General features: G+C 42.0%; 1 protein-coding gene across 1 annotated transcript in view; it reads left to right on the forward strand.

Moving 5' to 3' along the window:
* The window catches only part of LOC135538710 (F-box/LRR-repeat protein 7-like), a 39710-nt gene that overhangs the window by 10430 nt on the left and 5919 nt on the right, over positions 1–23361 (forward strand). The window lies entirely within an intron of this gene.

The following is a 23361-nucleotide window of genomic DNA, read 5'->3' on the forward strand; positions in this document are numbered from 1 at the left end:
CCCAGCGCCGCCTGAGCTACCCGTCTGCCCAGCGCCATCAGTGTCGCCAGTCTGCCCGGCGCCATAAGAGCCGCCAGTCTGCCCGGCGCCGCCTGAGCCGCCAGTCTGCCCGGCGCCGCCTGAGCCGCCCGTCTGCCCGGCGCCGCCTGAGCCGCCCGTCTGCCCGGCGCCGCCTGAGCCGCCCGTCTGCCCGGCGCCGCCTGAGCCGCCCGTCTGCCCGGCGCCGCCTGAGCCGCCCGTCTGCCCGGCGCCGCCTGAGCCGCCCGTCTGCCCGGCGCCGCGAGGGGTCGCCAGTCAGCCAGGCACCGCCAGTCAGCTAGGGGCCGCCAGTCAGCCAGGCGCCGCCAGTCAGCCAGGGACCGCCAGTGCCGCCAGTCAGCCAGGGGTCGCCGGAGCCCCTCAGCCCAGAGGCGCCAGAGCCCCTCAGCCCCGAGCTGCCGCCCCTCTGTCCAGAGCTGCCGCCCCTCTGTCCAGAGCGTCCGCCCCTCAGTCCAGTGGGGTCATTTAGTAGGGTCACCGTGGTTAGGAGGCACGGAAGCGGACAAGAAGGCGGACTAAGACGTTGGTGAAGTGGGGTCCGCTTCCTGCGCCAGAGCCGCCACCGCGGACAGACGCCCACCCAGACCCTCCCCTATAGGTTAAGGTTTTGCGACTGGAGTCCGCACCTTTGGGGGGGGGGACTGTCACGTTCTGACCTTTATTTCCTTTGTTTTGTCATTATTTAGTATGGTCAGGGCGTGAGTTGGGGTGGGCAGGCTGTTTGTTTTTCTATGATTTGGGTATTTCTATGTTTCGGCCTAGTATGGTTCTCAATCAGAGGCAGGTGTCATTAGTTGTCTCTGATTGAGAATCATACTAAGGTAGCCTGGGTTTCACTGTGTGTTTGTGGGTGATTGTTCCTGTCTCTGTGTTTGCACCAGATAGGGCTGTTTTTGGTTTTCCACATTTATTGTTTTGTAGTGTTCGTGTTTATTTTTTTATTATTAAACATGAATCAATATAACCACGCTGTGTTTTGGTCCGCCTCTCCTTCACCATAAGAAAACCGTTACAGTATGGACACCAATCTTTTTATATTTGCTTTGAAAGAGAGGAATGAGGTATTCTTGTGGAGCCTCCCACAAGAAAACAAACACATAGGCTACCCAGTACTTCTGGCTGTCACTCAGTCATACATTTCAAGGTGTTGCTGAAAGAGGGGAATATAAATAAGACTATTTTGCTGTGAAACTTCATATTATATCAGATGCAATTTTTGTTTCGTACAAAAATGTGCATGTATGTGCGTATTAGTGATGCGTGGGTCAGCTGTTTGTCGCCCGCCTGCAATTGCTAATAACACATCCTGCATTTCCTTGACTATATGTGATAAAGTGGAAATCTGATGCCCGCACTAACCGTAAAATACAGAGAAAATGCGCTGTACAGTCAGAGACGGCGAAATAATTTTTTAGATATGCTTATGTTTCTGCTTATATTTTCCAACAATTTGGTAGGCTATTTGTCAACTTGTCTATAATTCAATACATTCAGCTTCCCTTCTGTCATTACTTGTTGCCCTAGAAGACTACAGTAAATAAACCCTTGCTCACCAGAATAATGTCATAAATCGATAGAATGAATGCTTCAATGCAGTTGACATTGCTAAAGTTTGTTTTTGCTTTCCTCTTCCATCTCCACTTCTCGATTGCAGCAAAGACATTTAGGGACCGGGTAGAAAATAAAATTATTCTAAAAATACAGGAAAGATTTTCCATGCAAAATTTCCAAATGAGATCAGTTTGGCCGGTTTTAATGAAATTAAAAGCTGTTAAAACGACCCAACAGGTTTTTATACGTTTTCAGACAGCTTGAACTAATATTTTATGTGGTTGAAATACTATCAGCTTTTATGATGTTGATAAAGATAGCACCTTTACAGACGTTCCCTAACCGCATCAACTGCTAGCAACTGTTCCAGCAAGATGAGGCGTTGGAATGAAGACATTGAAAAGACGGACAGTTGTCTTTACTGCAGGAACTGATTCACATATCATTTAAATATATGAAGAAATTCAGAGATTAAACTGTTGATGCATGGCCATGCATGGCCAAATTCTCTCAAGATGCTAAAATAAATAATATTTCAAAAATAGTCAAAATGTATATTTGGTATATCATTTTACTGCAATAACTGCTTACTTCTGCAGGAGTAAATATTATATTAGGCTATGTGAGAGGTTTTACAGTCAGTGTCCATATTTCATTTAGGGTACTATTCCATTTAACCCATCTGAACAGCACAATTCTCTTGAAGTCCGAATTTGTATACCGCCTCACAATCATCACACATATCATAGACATATAGCCGTCACTGTTTTCATCCTCTTTTAACACTTCACCAAATCTTTCCCAAACATTAGACTGCTGTTCTGGCCCGCCCTTCTATTTATTTTCAACTCTCCATTTCGCAGATTTTATGTTATTGAGTTATTCTTTTTGCCTCAGTGGATCGACGTTAACTTTTTCTTCCCAAGTTTCCTAAAGCATTTGGCATGTGTTTGGCGCACTACGACTCTAAAGCTAAGGCCTAGGTTGCGCATTAACGCCAGATACAAATAATGAAAGCAAAACCTCAATGTAGCCTATAGAAATGAATTGCACAAAAATTATACATTTATGGACTTTTAATGGATAGTTTTCTCTTTTTTCATGACCCTAAACCTGCCAACCCTGTGGATATAATCATGGGGACTGTGGGTTATGAGTCAACCCACGCATCACTAGTGCATATGTATTGGTCTTAAGGTCTTTCAATGACTGGTTCCATAATGGACCACTCAGTGGCTAATGTAATTAACATTAATGTTCATTAATGTTAATGAATAATCCAATTAACCATTTGTGAACTGTAACAAGTCAATTCAGGAGGTTTGGCCTACTACTCTCAGCTTGGGTTCAAACAAGGCAGAGCATTGTTCCTCTCCAGACTACATTAGGCTCAGAGGGAAACGTTGACTCACCAGTATCTCTCCATCGAGGAGCTGCTGGAACCTTCACTGGGGTATTATGGGAAATTACTAATTGTGCCTTGTGTGTCTGCTAGCTAGGAGAACAACCTGTACAGGAGAGTGGGCCGCGGTCGGTGGCTCCCCAACCATAATTCCGCTCCTGTGTTATGACAGAAATTGTTGTTTTTTTCTTCCAGCTAAGTGGGAGTAATTACATGGTCTGGAACCACCACAACCACAGCCCGTTTGCTTTCGTGACTCCAAAGCCCCCCCCCCCACACACACACACACACACACACTCCACCCAGCCCCATGGCCCTCTAAACTAATCAGGATGCAGGCTGCTCCTGCACAAAATCACACATTGGCTCAGAGCTCAGATCTGGAGGCATGGTCCATCACATTTCCTGGACTTGTGAGCTTGGGAGTCACGAAAGCAAACTGGCTTTGCCAAACTTGCTGATTGGGAGAGGATCCTCTCTCTAGGCTATTTGAACTAGCTAAGGTTTGCATTCAGTAGCAGCACGGGTAATTTCATGATGACGCATCACTTGGATTATGTGAAGTCATCTGGGTGGCCTTATTTAATTGTGTACCTTCATAAGAAGAACAATAATATTGCATCAGTCTTGGCTTGGAAAGTTGTCATCCCTCACTGCACATATGGATGTGAAATCATGATTAAGTGTTTGATGAAACCAGGCTTTACACAATACAACTGGGCCACATTGGGGCACAGAAGTTAAAGATAGGCCCTTGTTTCTGCTTCATTGTAGGACATATATTGCCATCATGCAGTAGACTATTGCAGAGCTTATTTGAGGGTTTGGGAATTTGTTCATTCCATTGGCTTGCCGTGCACCTGCATCAAGTCACTCTTTGGGATTTAGCTCCCTCGTGTTTTCCCAGAACCTTCTTGTGGTTCAGCAATACTTCTTCATGCCTTTTTTTCACATGAAGAAGATGAAGAGTTATACCCCTCGTCTCCATCACAGCGGATCTAAGCAAGTGGAAAATACCTTTTGATGAAGTCATCCAATATCATTCTGTGATATGTGTTTTTTATGGCTATTTAGGAGAGCTTGTGGGCTCAAACAGCTGACCTGCTTATTAGCTTCAGACTGTACATTCCTCCCCTGGGATGGATGAGGTTGAAGACTCCCAGCATGTGTTAAACCATGGCCCTGCAGTCTGGGCCTGCCTGGAGGGTTTTCTTTGGCATGGTTCTACTCTGGGGTGGAATGTGGTTCAGCCATAGAAATAGGATGTGTAGAACTCCTATAGTGTTTAGTCATCTCAGCACCCAGAACCTATAGTATGTAGCAACCGTGGCTGTTTTGGATACCGCATATGTAGTTGAGAGTGAGAAATGATAATATGAAAAATCCCACTTGGCATAGTAGTATCAGGCTTATTCAGTCACAGATAAGAGAATGATTCATTGGAAAGTTGACCATGTCAAAGCCATGCACCTTCTGTGTTGTCATCCCCCCCCAAACCAACCAGCAATTTGTTCTGGCACCAGGAAGGCAACTTAGAAACAGTGAATGGTGGGGAAAATACACATGCCCGCTTCCTTCCTGTCTGACCAGGAACAAAAGAAAAGTGAAACTGTGTGTAGGGAAAAGTAGCCATTAGTCTTCCACTCGTGAACATGATAAAATAATATGAGGTGGAATTTAGCCATTTTAATGTAAAAGTGTGATAAGGAATCAGGCTCTGTTGGCCATTGGAATCAAACTAATTATTCTTCCAGTTAATTTCATACCCAATATCAAATCCAATTTCCCCAGCCTAATACATTTCTTATTGGATTATCGCAAGATCCATAGTAGCCTCTCAATTAGCAATGGCATTGTCATTCATCAACCCACACAGGATATGGAGCCATATATTCAAATCCAATAATCCACATTTATTGTCCTCTGTACAATAATCAGCCTCTGGCCAGTCTGAAGTGTGTTTCCACTTGGCTACTCTGAAGTCAGTGAGGGTCAGCAGTGCAGTCTAAACAGTGCAAAGTAGAAAACTCTGCTGTCTCCAAAATGTTAACATTTTGATCCTCCAAAGGACGATAAATCCCTTGAATTCCAGCTGTTTGTAAACTACTCGCCCCATAGACCCATGATCCATTTATTTTGTATGCTCAAGTAAATACACTACATGGTCAAAGTATGTGAACACCTGCTCATCGAACATCTCATTCCAAAATCATGGGCATTAATATGGAGTTTGCACTCTTATGGGAAGGCTTTCCACTAGCTGTTGGAACTTTGCTGCGGGGATTTGAACCACAAGAGCATTAGTGAGGTTGGGCGATTAGGCCTGGCTTGCAGTCGGTGTTCCAATTCATGCCAAAGGTGTTCAATGAGGTTGATGTCAGGGCTCTGTGCAGGCCAGTCAAGTTCCCTCCACATCGATCTCGACAAACCATTTCTGTATGGACCTCGCTTTGTTCACAGTTACATCACTCCAGAGAACACGTTTTCACTGCTCCAGAGTCCAATGGCAGGGAACTTTACACCACTGCAGTCAACACTTGGCATCATGCGGCCGCTCAGACATGGAAACCCATTTCATGAAGCTCTCGACAAACAGTTCTGGTGCCTACATTTACATTTTAGTCATTTAGCAGACACTCTTATCCAGAGTGACTTATAGTGGTGAGTGCTTACATTTTCATACTTTTTTGCATACTGGTCCCCCATGGGACTCAAACCCACAGCACCATTCTCTACCAACTGAACTACACAGGACTGTGCAGATGTTTATTCTCGGCGGTCCCATTCTGTGAGCTTGTGTGGCCTATCTCTTCGTTGCTGAGCCTTTGTTGCTCCTAGATGTATCCACGTCACAATAACAGCACTTACAGTTGACTAGGGCAGCTCTAGCGGGGCAGAAATTTGATGAACTGAATTGTTGGAAAGATGGCATCCTGTAACGGTGCCACAGTGAAAGTCCCTGAACTCTTCAGTAAGGCTGTTCTACTGCCAATGTTTGTCTATGGAGATTACATGGCTGTGTGCTCGATTTTATACACCTGTCAGCAAGGGTTTGGCTGAAATAGCTGAATCCACTAATTTGAAGTGATGTCCACATACTTTTGTATATTCAGTATAGTGCATACATGATGTATGTTCATGTAGATTTTTCATTGTCAGATATGAAATGATCTGAGGAGATGTTGGTCTGTTATGATGAACAGCACGACACAGGATATTCCATAGTGTTACTATAAGCTACACAACCTTACCAGTGGGTACTAGTAAGATTCCTTAAGACAGTATTTTTTATTTTTTATAAACAGCTATCATCAAATCCTTCTGTGTTTTCAGTGCACTGATCATAAATAACACAGTTAATTTATTAGTGATTGAGCGGGTTGTTCCCTAACCAAACAATAACACAGGCCCCTGGCAAACATCACACTTTTGCGGCAGCGCTGTGTTTTCCGAGCATTAGCAGAACGTTTTTGCTACACCGAGAGAGGCGGTCTACCCATCATTTGTCCTCCAGCCTGACAGCTGTGTTGAAAGGTGCTCAAACAGGCATGGCGGTTTGTTTAGAGGAGGAAGCTGTTTCTATATGGAAATGTCTTGCAGGTGCTAGACTGCCAGCGTTGTAGACCCTGACCCCATGTTTGACTTCTAGTGGCAGACCAAGCAGAGCTGTGTTTGAGGTCTGCTTGAAAGAAGTTACATGTAGGTCTACACTATGACAACTCCTCTACAAGGGATAATATACATAATACCCCACCTTGCAGTAAAGAAATAGCAAGGATCTGTCAATGTAGGCCACACAGTGTTCCAATGTTAAATCATCGTAATATGGAGGGTAGATGGATTATTAAACTATAGTTGCCTTATTTTAGTTTGATTTAGATACTTTACTCACTCCAACATGCTATTTACCACAAATCAAGCTCATGTTTCACAAAGAAAACATCTAAAAAAAAAATAGCTGTCTTTTGGTGGTTTGTATGCGAGTCTGGGATATATTTGTTGTAATTGCACCTCCTTTCTGTCTACTATCTCAGCCCCTCCCCCATTCTCTCCCTCACTTCCAGAGTGAGGAAATGTGAGCGTCAGGCACAGAAAATGACTGTTGAGATTGCAAGAGAAAAAGAAAAACAACAAGTAAAAGTAATTTCCTCAAGGAGGAGGGGAAGGGAGCACAGTTTGCCTCAGTCTTTCATCTTATAATTCTTCTCTGATTTACTGCTTAGTCTTTTCATGATCTATCTCTGGAAGGCAGAACGTAGACCCACTTGTTTGAATGCAGTTGCACTGTTGGTTTCTTTCACTCTGAATCCCACTTTTCAGTATTATTACTGGAGCATGTTCGACAGGAGTTGGGAAAGACGCCATGTGGTCCCACTAGTCAGGTTTTGGCTATACAACACCTGGAACTGTGTGAGTCTGTGTGCCAATATGACATCAGATGTGGATATAGGGCTTTACCTTGCTCTGGTTTATCTCTTCCTTTCGCTCTGAGGGTTGTGTCACTACTCAGTAGAGAAAGTGACAGCTGTGGTGGAAGCAACCATGCCATATGGATGAAAATTACAGCCCTATATCCAGGGGTTTTAAAGCCAGAGCAGAAGACATGTAGCAAAGCATCTGGGATGTTCTCTACATTTCCTCCTATCATAACACAATGGTTTGGGGAATTCTTTCCTCACTGGCTGCGATCTACTGTGCATCTGTTGCAAATGGCTAAGGAACAGATCAACATTTACTGGGGGGAGGGATGGCCCAAAATAGGGGAGGGTTGCCAAACTTACATTTTTTGCTTTGGGGAGGGTTCTGTTTTTTTTTATCCAAGCACCGGGGAAAGTTGTGTGTTTTTTCTCTGGTTTACATTCTCTATTCTAATCATATTTTCCCTATAAACAATAGCTTGGCTTACTTTTGATATTACCTTAATACAGTTTAGAAATGTTTGTGAAGGTTTGGTGTAGCTATTATTAAGATTTAGCTACTGGAGGCCTATGATATGAAGGCACTGTGCCCCGGCACTCCCATTTACTCCGACAGTTTAACTTGAGTTGAGGAAGACTGTTTCAGTTACTCTTATAATCTAACAATATCATGCTTATCTTTATACAAAATATTTCTATATTTGTATGAAAATGTATGAATTACCCTCCTCCTGTACGTCTATATCTATCTGTACAGCAGACGCAGTAGCCATCTGACATAAAGAAATGTATACAGTGCCTTGCGAAAGTATTCGGCCCCCTTGAACTTTGCGACCTTTTGCCACATTTCAGGCTTCAAACATAAAGATATAACACTGTATTTTTTTGTGAAGAATCAACAACAAGTGGGACACAATCATGAAGTGGAACGACATTTATTGGATTTTTCAAACTTTTTAACAAATCAAGTGAGGATCTCTGAATGATCCAATGTTGACCTAAATGACTAATGATGATAAATACAATCCACCTGTGTGTAATCAAGTCTCCGTATAAATGCACCTGCACTGTGATAGTCTCAGAGGTCCGTTAAAAGCGCAGAGAGCATCATGAAGAACAAGGAACACACCAGGCAGGTCCGAGATACTGTTGTGAAGAAGTTTAAAGCAGGATTTGGATACAAAAATATTTCCCAAGCTTTAAACATCCCAAGGAGCACTGTGCAAGCGATAATATTGAAATGGAAGGACTATCAGACCACTGCAAATCTACCAAAACCTGACCGTCCCTCTAAACTTTCAGCTCATACAAGGAGAAGACTGATCAGAGATGCAGCCAAGAGGCCCATGATCACTCTGGATGAACTGCAGAGATCTACAGCTGAGGTGGGAGACTCTGTCCATAGGACAACAATCAGTCGTATATTGCAAAAATCTGGCCTTTATGGAAGAGTGGCAAGAAGAAAGCCATTTCTTAAAGATATCCATAAAAAGTGTTGTTTAAAGTTTGCCACACGCCACCTGGGAGACACACCAAACATGTGGAAGAAGGTGCTCTGGTCAGATGAAACCAAAATTGAACTTTTTGGCAACAATGCAAAACGTTATGTTTGGCATAAAAGCAACACAGCTCATCACCCTGAACACTCCATACACACTGTCAAACATGGTGGTGGCAGCATCTTGGTTTGGGCCTGCTTTTCTTCAGCAGGGACAGGGAAGATGGTTAAAATTGATGGGAAGTTGGAAGGAGCCAAATACAGGACCATTCTGGAAGAAAACCTGATGGAGTCTGCAAAAGACCTGAGACTGGGATGGAGATTTGTCTTCCAACAAGACAATGATCCAAAACATAAAGCCAAATCTACAATGGAATGGTTCAAAAATAAACATATCCAGGTGTTAGAATGGCCAAGTCAAAGTCCAGACCTGAATCCAATCGAGAATCTGTGGAAAGAACTGAAAACTGCTGTTCACAAATGCTCTCCATCCAACCTCACTGAGCTCGAGCTGTTTTGCAAGGAGGAATGGGAAAAATTTTCAGTCTCTCGATGTGCAAAACTGATAGAGATATACCCCAAGCGACTTACAGCTGTAATCGCAGCAAAAGGTGGCGCTACAAAGTATTAACTTAAGGGGGCCGAATACTTTCGCAAGGCACTGTATATCTATGGGGTTTGGCCTAAGCTTTCTCTTCCATTATGCAGACGAATATATACGGTTGAAGTCGGAGGTTTACATACACCTTAGCCAAATACATTTAAACTCAGTTTTTCCACAATTCCTGACAATTAATCCTAGTAAAAATGACGTGTCTTAGGTCAGTTTGGATCACCACTTTATTTTAAGAATGTGAAATGTCAGAATAATAGTAGAGAGAATGATTTATTTCAGCTTTTATGTCATTCATATTCCAAGTGGGTCAGAAGTTAACGTACACTCAATTAGTATTTGGTAGCATTGCCTTTAAATGGTTTAACTTGGGCCAAACGTTTCGGGGAGCCTTCCAAAAGCTTCCCACAATAAATTGGGTGAATGTTAGCCCATTCCTTCTGACAGAGCTGGAGTAACTGAGTCAGGTTTGTAGGCCTCCTTGCTCGCATACGCATTTTCAGTTCTGCCCACAAATTTTCTATGGGATTGAGGTCAGGGCTTTGTGATGGCCACTCCAATACCTTGACTTTGTTGTCCTCAAGCCATTTTGCCACAAATTTGGAAGTATGCTTGGGGTCATTGTCCATTTGGAAGACCCATTTGCGACCAAGCTTTAACTTCCTGACTGATGTCTTGAGATGTTGCTTCAATATATCCACGTAATTTTCCAGCCTCATGATGCCATCAATTTTGTGAAGTGCACCAGTCCTTCCTGCAGCAAAGCACCCAACAACATGATGCTGCCACCCCTGTGCTTCATGGTTGGGAACTTGGGAGGGTGTTCTTTGGCTTGCAAGCCTCCCCCTTTTTCGATGGTCATTATATGGCCAGACAGTTATATTTCTGTTTCATCAGACCAGAGGACATTTGTTCAAAAATATGATCTTTGTCCCCATGTGCGGTTGCAAACCGTAGTCTGGCTTTTTATGACGGTTTGGAGCAGTGGCTTCTTCCTTGCTGAGCGGCAATTCAGGTTATGTCGATATAGGACTCGTTTTACTGTGGATATTATTTATTTTTTTAACCTTTATTTAACCAGGCAAGTCAGTTAAGAACACATTCTTATTTTCAATGACGGCCTGGGAACAGTGGGTTAACTGCCTGTTCAGGGGCAGAACGACAGATTTGTACCTTGTCAGTTTGGGGGTTTGAACTCACAACCTTCCGGTTACTAGTCCAACGCTCTAACCACTAGGCTACCCTGCCGCCCCATATATAGATACTTTTGTAGTTGTTTCCTCCAGCATCTTCACAAGGTCCTTTGCTGTTGTTCTGGGATTGATTTGCACTTTTCGCACCAAAGTACATTCATCTCTAGGAGACAGAAGGTGGCTCCTTCCTAAGTGGTATGACGGCTGCGTGGTCCCATGGTGTTTATACTTGCGTACTACTGTTTGTACAGATGAACGTGCTACCTTCAGGATGAACCAGACTTGTGGAGGTCTACAATTGTTTTTCTGAGGTCTTGGCTGATTTCTTTTGATTTTCCCATGATGTCAAGCAAAGAGGCACTGAGATTGAAGGTAGGCCTTGAAATACATCCACAGGTATACCTCTAATTGACTCAAATTATGTAAATTAGCCTATCAGAAGCTTCTAAACCATGACATCATTTGCTGGAATTTTCAAAGTTGTTTAAAGGCACAGTCAACTTGATGTCTGAATACTTAGATCTGAATGCATATGGGTGTCTGTATTTTTTTAAATTTTATATATCTGTTAAATTCAAATCTTTCCTGTCATGTCTGGCGCAAAACATTTTTTAAAGGAAAATGGCATATTGAAGATTTTTGAATATCCACATGAAATACTGTCAGCAATTGAATGGAAACATAGCTATAGACACCCTAAAGACTCTGGCAAGTGCACTAGTCCAGTGTCACTTTGATTATGCCTGCACATCATGGGTCACCAGCAGCCCCAAACAATAAAGAACATGCTACCAGCAAAACAAGCTTGTAAGAAGTGTACTTAAACACCCTCTCATACTCATCTGGAGGTTGAGCAATTCTTCTTCTCTATCTCTGTAATGTGTCTGTATCTATGTAATTATATATGTATTTACATAAAATCTCGGGACCACAATGGAATAAGTTTATTGTGCAATCCCCGTCACTTTAAAAAAATGTTTGTGTATATGTGTATTTTTTTTGGACTGACGAATAAAATCAATCAATCAATCCAAACTGGTGAATGGAAAAAGACATCTGTTACAATACACCAAAAAGTTTAATGTCAAGACAAGCGTTTGATACTGGGTCAGCCTACAAGCTAGGGAGAGATGTATTTTCAGTTTTTTGTCTATTTATTGGTGTTGAAAACGCAAACCATGATATTGAAGTGCCTGAAATCGGTATGCTTTGTTGATTGGTTGTGTGGTGCATATTCGTTGCATATAATATATATATATATAATTTCTCCCTAGCTGATCATTGCCTGCAGCCAGCTTTGATTGCAATGTACAGGCAGAGAGAGTGGTCAGTGCACTGTCAATCATCTGGCCAGGAGCCCTGCGTGGCATTAACTGTGCCACAAAAGCATGCTGAAGTGACAAAGACGATTTCCACGTTTATAAACACATGGTCGTTAACATTATTTTGAGTTAATTATATGAGGGGGGAGGGTATTCCGTTTATTTTACAGTACAAGGGAAGGGTCATGTGAAAATATGTTTTACACTGGGAGGGCTGTCATTTTTTGAGTTTGGACCAGCCCCCAGCTCTAGCTATGTATCATGGCCATCATTCCACACCTGCTGTCCACACTGTCACTAAACTAAACATTGCTAAATCTACATGTATAGTACACTACCTCAAGCACACTCTATGTCCAGGAGCAGCAGTTGGTTAGAAGACATTAAGCACTTCCTGCTTTTCCCTCTTGATATCCTGCTTTAGCAACCTGTAAATGTTGCATCAGCTTCTAATGTTTCTACAGTCAGCGCTTTCCAAGAGGCTGGATCAGTTCTACCCTGACGCCAAATTGCTTTTGGAGCCTCAGTATGTCATCTCCGTTCAGGGAAATTAGTGCTGTGATACATAGACACACAATGGCCTCTCTCTGAGCTGAGAAAGTTGGAGCAGATCAGGCCTGGGTTTGGCTGTCGTATATCTGAGGGTCTGCAGTCCTCCTCAGCGAAGATTTACGAAGTGAGGAGAGGCGAGGGGGAGGGATTGTGTGTCCTTGGAGCAGACACTGAGGCCTTTTTTTCGAGGCCCTGAGGATATTAGTGTTGTTTTGGGGGTATGTGTCAGAGGGGCCAGAGGACACGTGGTGCTGCTCATGCTCAGTGAGGAGCAGGCTGTTTGGGAGAGAAAAGTCATGCTGGTCGTTCTAAAGCTCCCACAGTTTCCTGCCCTAGTATGCACATTGTAAGCGAAGCGCCAGGCTCCATTGTACTCGGGCTTGTCTGGTGACGTAGCTGCTTCCTGTAGTGAAGGCCTTGGTGACAGGCAAGCTTCTGCACTGCACTGAAATCTCAGCATCCACCTATTCAACTCAAGATGGGAGAGAGTTAGTATTCTCCCACAAATCCCATTAAACTTTCTCTGCCCTTATTAGGACTTATTAGTCTTCCAAAAATGAGATATAAAGGCCATATGGTTTTATAGAGCCATTGTAACCCAATACTGGCCTAGATGCTGACAGCAGGTTCTGTCTCTCTATTTTGGATCGTTTTGCTGTCCTTATCAATTACGTTAGAGCCCCTACAGACAGTACACAAAAGCCTGGCCACTGGTTTCGACATCTGAAACCATGGAGCATTTCTTATTACAGTGCCTTCAGAAAGTATTTATATACCCTTGTCTTATTCCGCATTTTGTTTTGTTACAGCTTGAATTCACCCATTTATACACAATACCCAGTAATGACAGAGTGAAAACATGTTTTTAGAAATGTTTGCAAATTTATTGAAAATGAAATACAGAAATATCAAATTTACGTTAGTATTCACACCCCTTGGTCAATACATGTCAGAATCACCTTTGACAGCGATTACAGCTGTGAGTCTCTAAGTGCTTTGCACACTTGGATTGTACAATATGGGCACATTATTAATTTTTGAATTCTCCATGCTCTGTCAAGTTGGTTCTTGATTCCATAGATTTTCAAGACGATTTAATTCAAAACTGCAACTCGTCCACTCAGGAACATTCAATGTCGTCTTGGTAATAGTGCTGAGCGGTTAAGCGAAAGTCAGGTTATTTTTTTGTTTTTTTAAACAACTAATTGACCGATCTCGGTTCAATTATTTTAATTCCATGTTATTACATTTATTTTCTGTGAGCTCAATGAGCAGTTTCTGTATAGGTAAATCAGATCCAGCCTGAACTGTGCAATGTAGTAGGGAGTTGTAGTCTCCAACAGGCCAATATTCTACATAGTTTAGCACAGAAAACGTAGTACAGTAATTAACTTTAATTCCCATAATCCATTGCGCCGGCCTGCTTGTCCAGTATGTGTGGAGCACTGAGCTATAATAAGAATGGTGTGGAATGGAGACAGAGAAGAGAGAAAGAGGGATCGAAAGCAGTTGCTACGCGAGGTATCTCTACCTGAAAATACATGATCTAAGTGATTGATAGTTGGTATTCAGCAATCATAAAAGTTTGTCTTATTTACTTTGAAGAACTACTAAAATAATGACAGCATTTTAACACACTGAAAACAAACTTAAAGATTCCCAAAATAATTTAGCCAAATCAATGTTTGTAAATATCATGTGGTTTACCATGGTACTGAATGCCAATGCTATCCTCCTCTCTTTCATGTTGGCAAAACGTTCTATGGCTCTGTCATACAGTACACTTTTAGTTGTTGTCATAAGCTACCTAGCTAAAATGCTTGCTAGCCAAACTTCCTCGCATGGGCAACAATGAACAACAGAACCAACTGTTAGATAGCTAGTTAACGTGAGCCTACTTGGCTACATATTGGCCTCAGGCCAGTGGCACAACATATTCATTTATGGTTAGACCGTAATCATTGGCCTGTACAGAGTCCAAATCCCCATCGCCATCCATTGGAAATGGCCGATTTAGCAAGCTAGCTACTGAAGGACATCAACACAGACCAGAAACAGACACGTTTATCCTGAAAGTTACATTTTGCTTGATTTGATTGGTCTGAAGCCAAATCCAAACTGGCCTCCCTTGAGGGGTTTGTTTTGCTGGACCAGGACAACTCACAGTTGATCTCAGCTCAAAACTGATTGGCTAATGATTTTTAAAAATTGTTTTATGAAGGGAGGCCAAATGCTTGCTGGCATCAATCAGTCAAATGCTACAGCGGCAACAGGTTATACAATAAAAAATATAATAATACTAGTAGGAAAGGTTTTCATCTTTAGCTCACAACCTGTGGATACTATACGATCAGAAAGGTTCAAAATGTATGCAAAACATCACAGCACAATTGAAAAATATATGGCACATGGAAATCAAACAAGGTTGGTGTATGGTGATAGGTGGGATGGGCTGAGAGTGGCTGGGGGTTGGGATTAAAGAGCTTATGTTTGGTAATGTATTATTGTTATGTGACTGCTTTATATAAAAGTACCATGTATGTAAAATGTGTATGCTAAATGTTTATGTAAAATGTATGTGTAAAATATATATGTAGCAGAAAAACTGTAAAAAAAAACTAAAAATATATGTGTCCTCGGAAGAGGGGGGAGTGGTGGATGGGCTAATAAATTCTCTTTTGGTCCAGACAGCATCAGATACATGGGCTACACATACTGAGACAGAGGGGACACTGTTTCCCTCATTCTGATGATTTCTCTGGTGAGATTCAGTCACTTGCAAATTGATGGGAAATTTTGAAAACACAAAGACAGATGAAAGATACATTCATTTTTTTATTGGTCAAATATTTGGGGAAGCCTGGCTTCCCTTGGCATCCATGGATACATGCCACTGCTCAGCATTACTTGCTAAGCAACTCCCGTGTATTTTTGGCCTTGTGTTTTAGGTTATTGTCCTTTTTTAAATTTAAAATGGACTTTTATTTAACTAGGCAAGTCAGTTAAGAACAAATTCTTATTTTCAATGACGGCCTACTGAAAGTTGAATTTATCTTCCAGTGTCTGTTGGAAAGCAGACAACCAGGTTTAGGATTTTGCCTGTGCTTAGCTCTATTCTTTTTATTTTTATCCCCCCCAAAAACTCCCTTGTACTTGCAGATGACAACCATACCTATAACATGATGCAGCCATGCTTGAAAATATGAAAGGTGGTACTCATTGATGTATTGTGTTGGATTCGCCCCAAACATAACACATTATATTCAGGATATAAAGTAAATTTCTTTGCCACATTTTTTGCAGTTTTAATTTAGTGCCAAATTGCAAACAGGACGCATGTTTTGTAATATGTTTTATTCTGTACAGGTTTTCTTCTTTTCACTTTAGTTTAGTATTATGAAGTCACTACAATGTTGTTGATCCATCCTCAGTTTTCGCTTATCAAAGCCATTGAACTCTGTAACTGTTTTAAAGTCACCATTGGCCTCATGGTGAAATCCCTGAGCGGTTTCCTTACTCTCCGGCAACTGAGTTAGAAAGGACACCTGTATCTTTGTAGTGACTACAGTAGGTGTATTGATATGCCATCTTAAGTGTAATTAATAACATTACCATGCTCAAAGGGATATTCCATGTCTGCTTTTTAGTTTTTACCCATGTATCAATAGGGGACAATTCCCTGGTCTTTGTGTTTGAATCTGTGTTTGAATTCACTGCACGACCGAGGGACTTTACAGATAGTTGTATGTGTGGGGTACAGAGATGGGGTAGTCATTCAAAAATAATGTTAAACACTATTATTGCACATAGAGTGAGTCCAAGCAACTTATTATGTGACTTGTTAAGCACAATGTTACTCCTGAACTTATTTAGGCTTGCCATAACAAAGGGGTTGAATGCTTTTTGTCACAAGACATTTCAGTTTTTCATAATGTCTAAAAACGTCATTCCACTTTGTCATTATGGTGTATTGTATGTAGGCCAGTGACACAAAATCTCAATTCAATAAATGTTTTACTCAGGCTGTAACACAACAAAATGTTGGAAAAGGACAGGGTGTGAATTGTTTCTGAAGGCACTGTATGTGCTGGTTTCTTTGTGATACAGTTTTTCCTAGCTTGATTTGGAAAAGGGACTTGACGATGTCCTATTCACTGTCAGTTGGGATTTAGAAACGAGTGTCACTGACTTTCTCACATACCCCACCCCCTTCTCTTGGCAAAACAACCACAGTGGAAAAGACCGATGGGAAAGAACTTGTCACACGAGTAATGGCACTGAGGTAATGAATTGGACTGTCTTGCCAGACACTGTAGCATTAGCCCACTGGCAAGAGCTAGAGTCATGGAAGCCCTTTGCAGTGTTCTTGAAAGGAGCTCTTTGGTGTACTACTGGACTGCGTTGAGGTCTGGATTGACCCAGCCTGAACACTTCTCTCAGGCTTTCGGTTAAGTCTGTGACATCTTTTGCCAATTTATCTTTCCCCCCTCTCTCTTTTTTCTTCCTGTATCTCTGCTCTGACGTTTATTAGGATGAGTCTTGACCGAGAGACAGAGTTGAGGGATTTCCACTAGATGGGCCAGCTGCAAAGTCAAAATTGGCTATATATCATATAAATGCAAGAAAACAAAAATGTGCTTTTCGGTCTTAATTTAAGATTAGAGTTAGGCATAAGAACAGCAGTGGGGTTAAGGTTAGGGTTAGGTTTAAAATCTGATTGTATTTCTTTGTGGATGTCCCAGCTAGTGACTACCCCACAGAGCTGCCTGCAGTACATGAGTCATTCCAATAAATTCCCACCTGCTTCTCCTTGTTGTTGTCCTCGTAGTTGTCTTCTCTCCTCTCCCTCTCATTCTTCACTATACCTTTTTTCAACATCTGTTGAGTTTATAATGCACAAAACGACTATGTGATCATCTTTATTATTATGTCTGAGGAGTACAGTGTATGGATCATTTTATATGGATCATCATTGGTTTGGGTATCAGTGGGGAATTATTTTAGCCCAAAATGCCTTGCTGTGGTTGCACACTTAAAATACATGAGTTTCTCTTTGATTCTCCCCCCGTCTGAAATAGTTTGTGCATGTTAGATACCAGATGTTTGACTACTTTCTCTCTGATGTCTCAAACTAAAGGAGTCTTGCACCATCTGTACCCCTTGTAAATTAATGTCTAGCGTAATCAGCTGGGTGAGATATGTCCTTTTAATGACAGGTTTGCAAGTAATACAGAGACATCAAATGTGATTACACTGTCGTGTTGAACTACCATGATTGATGAAACATATGGTAGGAAGGAGTTCATTCAAAAGGGGACAAAGGATAGTTCTTTCGACCAATAGCACTTTCACACACATCACACAAAAGAGTAATCAATACTTTTCCAGTTTGTTTATTTCTTTTACATTTTTTTTACCCGACGAACTTGGGTGTTTTATATTTCAGGTCATTTGTTTTGGCTGGGTCTTTGTGTTATGCCTGTCTGTTGTTTGTCTGCATATTTGTGTATGTCCAAAATCTAGCTTGTTTTATTAGCTCTAGCATGCTGGTTTCCATTAGAATGATACTGAACTTGGACTGGCAAAAGCAGTGTCTGCGTGTTTTTTAATGGCAGTACGTGTTTGTCTCACCATTGGGATGGAAGTGAAGGGCTTTGAAGACACTTCCAGGATCTATTCCTTCCGATGCATAGAACCGCTGATGAAAGTTCAACTTTTATGAGTCATGCTCTGACTACCGAGGCTTGACTGATGCTGAGGTTGGACTCAACAGTTTCTCGTAAAACTCTTGTTTTCAATCGAAGTTACAAAATGATCAAGACGGCTAAGGTTTTTATTTCCTCAGCAAACAGTAAAAGTAGAGAGGGTTTCAAAACCGTTCAGTTTTGAAAAGAACAGTTAGCAAAGATTTGAACTACCACTGTACTTGCAGTTGGCTCAATCAACTAGTTGACATGAGCCTTAGTTGATACCTTTTGTCTCTTACAGAGAGCAAAGAGACTTAGCTGTGCATCCTCCAAAAGAAACCCAGGTGCTCAAACTCAAAATAGAGTGAATCAAAATAAAATAAAAGCTGTCTTCATTTAACTTTTCCCACCAGCTGCATGAAAGTGTGGATAGGAGCTATGGGGGAAATGTAGCCTAATTAGGAGCACTGTGATTCTCTGGGTTTGGAATGCTCTTATGATCAGTGAGTGACATGTAATTACGGAATTTGGATGTCGCTCCTTGTCCAGTGGCAGCTGGCCATGTCTCCTGCATGCAAAATCCATAGTATCAGTTACAGTGCCTTGCGAAAGTATTCGGCCCCCTTGAACTTTGCGACCTTTTGCCTCTTTTCAGGCTTCAAACATAAAGATATAAAACTGTATTTTTTTGTGAAGAATCAACAACAAGTGGGTCACAATCATGAAGTGGAACGACATTTATTGGATATTTCAAACTTTTTAACAAATCAAAAACTGAAAAATTGGGCGTGCAAAATTATTCAGCAAACTCTCTCCAGAATGTCAGTGAGGATCTCTGAATGATCCAATGTTGACCTAAATGACTAATGATGATAAATACAATCCACCTGTGTGTAATCAAGTCTCCATATAAATGCACCAGCACTGTGATAATCTCAGAGGTCCGTTAAAAGCGCAGAGAGCATCATGAAGAACAAGGAACACACCAGGCAGGTCCGAGATACTGTTGTGAAGAAGTTTAAAGCCGGATTTGGATACAAAAAGAATTCCCAAGCTTTAAACATCCCAAGGAGCACCGTGCAAGCGATAATATTGAAATGGAAGGAGTATCAGACCACTGCAAATCTACCAAGACCTGGCTGTCCCTCTAAACTTTCAGCTCATACAAGAAGAAGACTGATCAGAGATGAAGCCAAGAGGCCCATGATCACTCTGGATGAACTGCAGATATCTAAAGCTGAGGTGGGAGACTCTTTCCATAGGACAACAATCAGTCGTATATTGCACAAATCTGGCCTTTATGGAAGAGTGGCAAGAAGAAAGCCATTTCTTCAAGATATCCATAAAAAGTGTCGCTTAAAGTTTGCCACAAGCCACCTGGGAGACACACCAAACATGTGGAAGAAGGTGCTCTGGTCAGATGAAACCAAAATGTAACTTTTTGGCAACAATGCAAAACGTTATGTTTGGCATAAAAGCAACACAGCTCATCACCCTGAACACACCATCCCCACTGTCAAACATGGTGGTGGCAGCATCATGGTTTGGGCCTGCTTTTCTTCAGCAGGGACAGGGAAGATGGTTAAAATTGATGGGAAGATGGATGGAGCCAAATACAGGACCATTCTGGAAGAAAACCTGATGGAGTCTGCAAAAGACCTGAGACTGGGACGGAGATTTGTCTTCCAACAAGACAATGATCCAAAACATAAAGCAAAATCTACAATGGATTGGTTCAAAAATAAACATATCCAGGTGTTAGAATGGCCAAGTCAAAGTCCAGACCTGAATCCAATCGAGAATCTGTGGAAAGAACTGAAAACTGCTGTTCACAAATGCTCTCCATCCAACCTCACTGAGCTTGAGCTGTTTTGCAAGGAGGAATGGGAAAAAATGTCAGTCTCTCGATGTGCAAAACTGATAGAGACATACCCCAAGCGACTTACAGCTGTAATCGCAGAAAAAGGTGGCGCTACAAAGTATTAACTTAAGGGGGCTGAATAATTTTGCACGCCCAATTTTTCAGTTTTTGATTTGTTAAAAAAGTTTGAAATATCCAATAAATGTCGTTCCACTTCATGATTGTGTCCCACTTGTTGTTGATTCAAAAAAATACAGTTTTATATCTTTATGTTTGAAGACTGAAATGTGGCAAAAGGTCGCAAAGTTCAAGGGGGCCGAATACTTTCGCAAGGCACTGTACTTCCAAAGTTGTGGCAAAATGGCTTGAGGACAACAAAGTCAAGGTATTGGAGTGGCCATCACAAAGCCCTGAACTTAATCCCATAGAAAATTTGTGGTCAGAACTGAAAGAATGTGTGTGAGTAAGGAGGCCTACAAACTTGATTCAGGTAATCCAGCCCTGTCAGGAGAAATGGGCAAAAATTTACCCAACTTCTGTGGGAAGCTTGTGGAAGCCTACCCAAAACGTTTGACCCAAGTTAAACAATTTAAAGGCAATGCTACCAAGTACTAATTGAGTGTATGTAAACTTCTGACCCACTGTGAATGTGATGAAAGAAATAAAAGCTGAAATAAATCATTATTTCTATTATTATTCTGACATTTCACATTCTTAAAATAATGTGGTGATCCTAACTGACCAAAGAAAGGGACATTTTACTAGGATTAAATGTCAGGAATTGTGAAACTGAGTTTCAATGTATTTCAATGTGTATATAAACTTCCGACTTCAACTCTACTTATATGTACATATTCTCATTCGCCCCTTTATATTTGTGTGTATTAGGTAGTTGTTGGGGAATTGTTAGATTACTTGTTAGATTTGTGTGTATTCAGTAGTTGTTTGGGAATTGTTAGATTACTTGTTAGATATTACTGCACTGTTGGAATGAGTGACCAATAAAGTTTGATTTGATTTGCTGTTTCAGCATGACAATGCCCCTGTGCACAAAGTGAGGTCTATACAAAAATGGTTTGTCGAGATCGGTGTGGAATAACTTGACTGGCCTGCACAGAGCCCTGACCTCAACCCCATCGGACACCTTTGGGATGAATTGGAACGCCGACTGCGAGCCAGACCTAATTGCCCAACATCAGTGCCCGACTAATGTTCTTGTTGTTGAATGGAAGCAAGTCCCTTCTGCAATGTTTCAATATCTTGTGGAAAGCCTTCCCAGAAGAGGGGAGGTTGTTATAGCAGCAAATGGGGGACCAACTCCATATTAATGCCCATGATATTAATGCCCACATACTTTTGGTCATGTAGTGTATCAAGTGGAACCCACTATGAATGGACCACCCAGTATGAGAATGGGCAAAGCATTTAAATGCAGACCAATGCCAGCGCTAGTTCTTGAGAACCCCCAACCCGCAACCCGAAAGCTCCAACACTGAATGGGACCGCATGCATGATGTATTCATACTAATCTAAAAGAAATAATGGAATAAGACTAAGGATTTCTGCAAGCATTTCCACAACTAGTGTTGTCCCTAGTCCTCCAAGCCATGTTATTTTCTATACACATTTTTACATTTTCTCTAAGCCATTCTATATGGCAGAGATGATGTTTTTTTAGTTGTTTTCTGAAGCCTCTGTGAGTGTTGAGTCAACATATTTTTTCACTTTGTGTTGTAGTCTTGTATCATGTTCCCCAGAGGGCCTGAGTCTGGGTATGTCATCACAACCTGGTCAGGAGGAGTCTGATCTCAGGTCAGGTCTGGAATACAAATCTACGGGACAAACTTTAGGAGGGTCGCTGTCTGTCTGTCCGCCTGTCTGTGCTCTGCTCGCACACAAATCTAACTAACAGGCATTAGCGGGGTCAATGTTCGTTTGTCACGCAGCAACAGACATACATTATGTAGAAACAGTGTGCTCTGTCTCTGAAAATCTATAAATCTACATAAATAAATCTACATAACTGACAGACATTATCTGTCTACCTGTCTGTTCCCATTTTCTCTCTAAATCCCCTCCAATTCTGGACATACCCAATGCCTAAACTCTATTTGTATACCTGCATGATATATTACACTGTAGAGACTTTTCCTGAATGCAGTAGGCTGTAAACTTGATTTTAGACATCCCATTACATTGTGTAACGAGCCGCAGCTTTTTATCAGGGTTGTTCCCCCTCATAAAGAACCAAAGTCTAGCCATAACCCCTATATGCCCCATATAGGTGGATCATCCAAAACGCATCATTTGTTGGACTTTCGGGAAACCATTTATAATCGTGGGGTATCAAATGGTGAAAATGTTTCCCACACTCTCCAGTTTTTTTTATTATTTGTGTAGGAGATGAGATTTATACACTGTCGTATTTCCCCCTCCTCACTTGTATCATGCAATTGTGTCTGTGACCCAGTCAGAGGATTCGTATTAAGGGAATATCTCAATTGCATACTCCTCGCTTCATCTTTCCTCTCTCCTTGTCTCCCTCTCAAAACCCACTGGATGAGAAAGCCAGAGGTCCCTCCCCTCTGACCTTCTCCTCCATTGGGTTTTTGAGAAGGAGGTGAGGAGAGCGTGCAATTTAGATTCTTTCTGTTTTTAGCCAATAACGATTCCACTCTCCCACACCGGGACGGCGAGGTGACTTCTTTCAATGATTACAACCACTCTGTACAAAACCTTTGAGAAGGGACGGGCCGCTTTGAGGGGTGATGAGGAGATGGTGATCGCATCGGAGGAGAGCACTCCGTGTCCCAGTGTGATGGGTCGCTCTCAGGAATCAGATCCAGCTCCAGGGCCAAAAAAAGAGATGGGGGATCCTCCTCTCTCACGCCACGGTGATGGGATCCAGCTTGCAGCTTCTCACGACTCCCTCCTTCCCTCGGCACGGCGGCACTCAGCGCACATCTGCAGTCTGGAGGGGCCTCAGTGTTTACATATGGCCAACCATACAACGCCGACCGCAGCACCAAACTCCCTAACCGCCGCCTTTGAACAGAGCAAGTTTATCTGATGAAGAGGCCCTGTGACCATTGTACAAGTGCATGCAAGATAAACTTGACACTTCATTTTCACACAAACATCCCAAAACAAGATAATGAGATCCATGGTAACCCTATAGTTTGTGTTAGTCATTGATGATAGAAGACTGCATGGCACCATCTGTGC

Source organism: Oncorhynchus masou, unplaced genomic scaffold, assembly GCF_036934945.1.
Source record: "Oncorhynchus masou masou isolate Uvic2021 unplaced genomic scaffold, UVic_Omas_1.1 unplaced_scaffold_2___fragment_2___debris, whole genome shotgun sequence".
Classification (NCBI taxonomy): Eukaryota; Metazoa; Chordata; class Actinopteri; order Salmoniformes; family Salmonidae; genus Oncorhynchus; species Oncorhynchus masou.